At 42.2% G+C, this 6,138-nt stretch overlaps 1 protein-coding gene across 1 annotated transcript in view; it reads left to right on the top strand.

Moving 5' to 3' along the window:
• Positions 1-272: 272 nt before the first annotated feature.
• The window catches only part of SFMBT1 (Scm like with four mbt domains 1), a 320,697-nt gene continuing 314,831 nt past the window's right edge, over positions 273-6,138 (top strand). Inside the window, exon 1 of the mRNA XM_082266048.1 lies at positions 273-386. The gene's annotated coding sequence lies outside the window, so the exon portion shown is untranslated. The remainder of the gene's footprint in view (positions 387-6,138) is intronic.

Raw genomic sequence — 6,138 nt, 5'->3', positions numbered from 1 at the left:
AAAGAGTCGTGCAAGCACCTTACTAGTACATGACAGGCAGGAGAAAGAAACACAACTCCAAAGTGCCTATGGCAACATGCTGACTGAGGAAGGTGGAAGAGTTGAAGGAGGAGAGTGTCAAAATAAAGCTCACAAAAAAAAAAGAAAGTGGGTGGAGGAAGAACGAAAAATGCCCTAAAAAAAAAAAAATTAAGAGAAGGCAGTGAGCGAGGAAAGAGAGAGAGAGAGAGCGAGCGAGCATGACGCATGCGCAGTGGCAGCCTCTGGGCCATATTGGAATGAGGCAGTGAGCAGCGGTGGGGGGTGAATAGCTGAGAAGCAAAGGAGAGAGAGAGAGAGAGCGGCGTACCGGGCCCTACAAATCTGCCTGGAAAAAGTCCGGACGGGTAAGAAAAAGCTCTGCAACGGGTGTCCTTAGACAGGGGAAAGTCTGAACTACCTGCTGGAGGGGTTTTCTCTCCTTTGTAAGGCTTTGGACGTTTTTGAAGAGCTTCCCAAGTTTGCAACAATGTATTCCTGTAGGAGGATGTTGTGTATATGTGTGTGCATGGGAGGGGGCCAGCTTGCTGCACTTTAGCAGTGCCTGGATATCTCCTCACATTGATAGTGCGATGTCTGCCTGGCATGGCCATTCTTTATGGACTTTCTACACCTTCATAAATCAAAAACAGCAAAACAAATGAATAAAAGACACCTCACCATGAGAAAAACACACACACACCGACATCAACAACTTCATGCAAAGTCAGCAGACAAAACGCATCATGTGTGAGACTCTGCTCAGCAGGAATATGGGAATAATGGTTCAGGAGATAAGGACAGTCCCTGACACAGTGCCCACACCTCCCAGGAACCATCTCTCAAATCTGCCCCCCCCCCCCTGCATTATTATTAGGGGGTGGGAAATACATCTATTTATAGGGGAAGGGGGGTCGCTACAACCTTGGGGGGGCTACTTCATCTTGTCGTCTTTCTGGGATCGGGTCACCTCTTTAACCCCCTCGCCTCCTGGACGCCGGACTTTCACTTGCTCTTTGTTACCATGAGCCATAGATTCCATTTTTTATCACCCGAGCCAGAAGAAATACTTAATATTTTATTTTTTATTCTTTATTTATAAAGGAAGGCAGGGGCTGACAAACTCAGGATGAGAAATATTTTTCACGTGGGATTCCAAATTTTACTGATTTTTTTTTATTACACGTGTTTTTTTTTCTAGAACAAAAGTTCCTGCGTAATGATCAGCAAATACTTGCATGAAACTGTCCTGCTTTTTTTTTTTTTTTTTCTTATACTTGCGTCTGACATATGAGCCTACGTATGTCCTCAATTGCACGTTTTTGGATTTTGTGTAATGCCCCATACACATGTGCAGATTATCTGAAGACTTTTGTCTGCAGACTTACCAAAACCATATAATATGAGATCAAACCTAAACACTTTCAATTTGTATGCAATCCGGGAGGCCCTTGCACTACATAGAAAAGGTAAGTCTGAAGACAAAAGTCTTCAGATAATCTGCACGTGTGTACGGGGCATTATGGATCGGAGCGCAGTGCACATTTTACGCACCTGTGTGAATGTTTCCATTGAAAATATGATGTGCGATACGATTGAGTAGCCATAGTTTCTCTACCGATCACTTTAAGCCCTGGTTCACAACCAGTGCCGTTTGACAGTTCAAAATCGCCTGACAAGTCGCACCCCATTGCCGGCAAAGAAACAGTTCAAATCGGTGAGACTCAAAAAAAGGTTCCTGCACTATTTCTGTGTGGTTTCATGTGCGACTTGCATTGACATCTGCGTAAATTAAGTCGCACAGATATCAGCATTAAATCGCACTGATCGGTGGCTTTAAATCGTGCTGAATTAGTGTGATTTCAAAGCTGCACTGGTGTGAACCGGGGCTAAAGTGGAATTCTAGTCTTAAAAATACATTCCTTCCTAACATGTATGACTGTGTAGGAAAGACACTTAAGCCGTGAATTTTCGGCCAACATCCGATCGGCCAATTTTCGGCTTGTTAGTATGATGCTTCCGACAACCAACTGCGACTTTTCGGCCGAACAAAATCTGGTGTGCAGGCTATAAAATTTTTGTTGGCCGTCAACAGAACGGCCGATTGTTCGTCAGTCAGTACAGATTTCGGCAGACAAAAATCTGATGAGCAAGACTGGGCATGCTCAGAGAAGAAAAAACACACGGAAAGTAAACCAGAACATGACATCACTTCTGAAGTTGGTTTTTGTTGGCCGATAAAATTCGTGTGCAGTCTAGAGCACATTTCAACCAACACAACAACACTCGACAAAAGACGGCCGATCGGTCGGCCAACAATCGTTGCGTGTGTACGAGTCTTTACCTTTTTTCAGTCCGTTCCAGTCCAGTCACCTAATCCCCTGTGTCAGCTTGTGGCGGCTGCAGGGGAGAGGAGAGAACACTCAAAAAAAAGAAATTCCAGGAGCCATCACATCACCCATAGGTGCTCATGTCCCAACTGTTGTCACCACTTCTTCCTTTCCCCTACAGCCGCTGCTGGCTGACATACGGGGTCAGGATGACGTGACTGGACCAGAGTGGGATGAACATGTGTAAGTAAATATATCTTTTTTTTTAAACAGGTTAGCCAGCATTGGTGTTAGGAGGGGGGGATATTTTTAAGACTGGTTAGGTTTAGGCTGGAGTTCTCCTTTAACCTGGCTATGCAATGTGTGAGTTTTTTTATTTATTTATTTTTTCAAATATAACTTTATTTTTAGAATACAAAAGGGCATACAGCGGAACAAAAATAAATACATAACAGCCAAACCATCGTAAAAAAAACAGGTCATTCTAAAAAGTAATTTATATCTTCACTACCCCCTCCATAAACTCCCACAAGAGGGTTACATTAAATTTATATACCTTCCCACATCATATAATCATAACTGGCAGTAAAATAAACCCTCAGTTTGCCCGTCCATTCCGTGTTTGCCCCTCATTTAGGACAAGACAAACAAAACAAAACAAAAAAAAAACAAAAACAAAAAAAAAAAAGAAATCCCACCAAAACACAACACAAGAAGAAAAAAAAAAGATACGAAAGGCCAAGAGAGGCCAGAAAATCGTCCCTACCTGGGGAGTCCACCCCACCATCTTCATTCATGAATGCAGCAGGGCAGCACCCTCGTCAGACAAAATAAAAATGTTCCATAGCTCCCAGGTCTCACAATATAGCTCCCGTTTACAATGTGATGTCAACACCAATTCCTCCATCTTATTAATAGCCTCTACCCTCCGTAGCCAGTCCTTTACCATAGGAGGGGATAAACTTTTCCACAACGCAGGGATACATGCCTTAGCTGCATTAATTAGATGGCGCACCACCGATTTTTCATATCGCTGTATAGGAATGTCTGATAGATGAAGCAAAAAAAGGGCCGGGTCCTCCTGAATAGAATATTCCGTAAACTTTTGAACAATAACTCTAACCTCCAACCAATATATTGAAAGTTTCAGGCAGGACCAAAAAATATGGAGTAATGTTGCGTTTTGTTTATTTATATATTCTTTCTGCTTCAGCCAGGCTGGAAAAAAAAAAAAAGATTTTTCTATCCACATAAGCAAGGTGGATGAAGGAATCCCCCTCCAACCGCGTCCTATTCTTTGTAATGATCAGCGACTGATAACAATTGGCTGCAGCCGCTGATCAACAAAAGTTTTTCAACACATTCCTTCCATGGAAGTCAATTGAATGATCGATTTCTGTCAATTTGGGACCGACACACACTGGACTGCTGAACTGGCATTATTTCGATCAGCGTATGGTCAATTTTAGATCTGATTTGATCAAACCGAGTCAGTTGTATGGAAGGGGAGATGATCTATTGTTTTGCATCAATCGGCAGCACTGAGATACTTGGTTCATGATTACGATCGTTTTTCGATCAATCAGGGTACGAGATTGCATGGCAAAAACAGAAATGCGATCAATAACTCACAATCGTAAGTTTCGATTGTAGCCTAAAGCAGTGTTAAACCCAAAACTAAAGCCTCGTACACACGCCCCGATTGTTGGCTGTGAATTTTCGGCCAACGTCCGATCGGCCGATTGTCGACTTGTTAGTATGATGCTTCCGACTGCGACTTTTCGGCCGAACAAAATCTGGTGTGCAGGCTATAAAATTTTTGTTGGCCGTCAACAGAACGGCCGATTGTTCGTCAGTCAGTACAGATTTCGGCAGACAAAAATCAGATGAGCAAGGCTGGGCATGCTCAGAGAAGAAAAAACACACGGAAAGTAAACCAGAACATGACATCACTTCTGAAGTTGGTTGTTGTTGGCCGAAAAAATTTGTGTGCAGTCTAGAGCACATTTCAACCAACACAACAACACTGGACAAAAGTCGACCAGTCGGTCAGCCAACAATGTGTGTGTGTGTACAAGGCATAAGAATGCATTATATTGCAGCTTACCAGTCATTAGATGTAGTTGCTGCATCAGTTTTCTTTCTTTGGCTTTTTTCCCTTTTGATCTGACCAATAACACATCTCTGTACTGGAGTGCCCCCACTGTGGATGAAGGAGCACAAGGGGCACCTTTGGACAGCAGGATTATCAGTCTGGGGGAGAGAAGTGTTAGATGTATTAGCAGATTTAGATACACCAACGAATTGAAGCCAAACTCCAGCTTACACTTTATAAATACGGTAGTTACAGCAAGGTTTTTTTTTTTTTTTCCTTTTGGGATAAAGCAGGAGCACCCCTGCTAGTGGTAAATGGTTTGTCTCATCCCTGTAACTGATTCATTTGCAAGAGAGCGTGTTCTTTAAAAAAAAAAACAAAAAAACAACAGACTTACTGGCCAGATCGCTAGATGATAATAAAAGAAAGAAGCCAAAAAAATTAGAATGTGGCCATCACATCTAAGAATTGGTAAGCTGTAATATAATAAATGTTTGCTTTTGGGTTTAATACCATCGATTGAATTCTACTTCCCATCGATTGACTTCCACTCCCCCAAGTGCCATTATTTCTAATGGAATTGATTGTTTATCAAAGCATGTTTGGCCACCATAATGTGTGTAGTTTATGAAAAAAATTACATATACGCATTTTTTTTTAATTTATGAAATTTAATTTAAAATTATTATTTTCTTTTCTACTTATTTATTATTTCTTTTCCACTTATTTTGGTAACTGATTAAACATTTTTAGCTGGAGTTGAGCTTTAATTTGCTACGCAAGTCCATAGAAGGCCTCAGTCACACGGGGGGGGGGGGGGACTGAGGGCTCTGCAAGGTGATTTGGCTGTTTGTTGGAAGTACCAGGTGCTGCAAGCAGGTAGCTTATAAGTCTATGGGAATACAGTGGCTACATGTTCAGTTACTTGTCCTAATTTGACCAGCATGCGGGTATGAGTGGGTGGTCCCCGAAACACATTGCCCTCTACACAGGTTGACCATGCTGCTGTCCAAAAGTGTCCCTTGCTTCTCCATCCCAAGTGGAGCCACCCTAAGACAGAAAGTGTGTTACTGGTTAGGTGAAAATAAAGGAAACAAAGCCTAAAAATGAAAACGAATGGAGCCATCACATCTAAAGACCGCAGGGTATAACATTTTTGTTCTAGGGTTCAGTACTACTTTAATCCTCCTCCTGCTGACTTTATTTTTGCAGTATCTGGGTGGAGTTCCTCTTTAAAGCTGATCTTCATGTTTAAGGTCTCTTTAAGGCTTTGTGTACACTACAGCCCCTAAACTTGAGTTTAGGAGCTTTTGGCGTGTTTTTTTTTTTTTTTTGCCAAAGCTCCTAACTCAACTCCATAGCCAGGCTTTTACCAGAGTTTAGGAGCTGTTGTGGTTAGGGGAGCTTCAGGATAGGAGCATCTTCCCGCGGCTGGCGGTCAAAGTATGCTGTGTGTACATGAAGCCTAAATAGTTTGTTTAGGCCAAGATAGCCTAAATTAACTATTTACTGCACTAACAGATGTGCTTGCTGGGTGTGCTGTATTAACTATATGGAACCTCAACTGAGGGTATGCACAGTTAATTCAATGCGTTCGGAAAGCAAATTTCTTAGTGCAGAAAATTGTTTGTTTGGGCTAAGCTAGTCCAAACAATCATTTTAGAGCCCATTCAGACTAGCGCGACACGACTTTGG

The sequence above is a fragment of the Pelophylax lessonae genome (assembly GCF_965119305.1).
Source record: "Pelophylax lessonae genome assembly, chromosome: 8".
In the NCBI taxonomy this organism is placed as follows: Eukaryota; Metazoa; Chordata; class Amphibia; order Anura; family Ranidae; genus Pelophylax; species Pelophylax lessonae.
The sequence above is the reverse complement of the archived record's forward strand: the minus strand, read 5'-3'. Positions and strand labels throughout refer to the sequence as shown.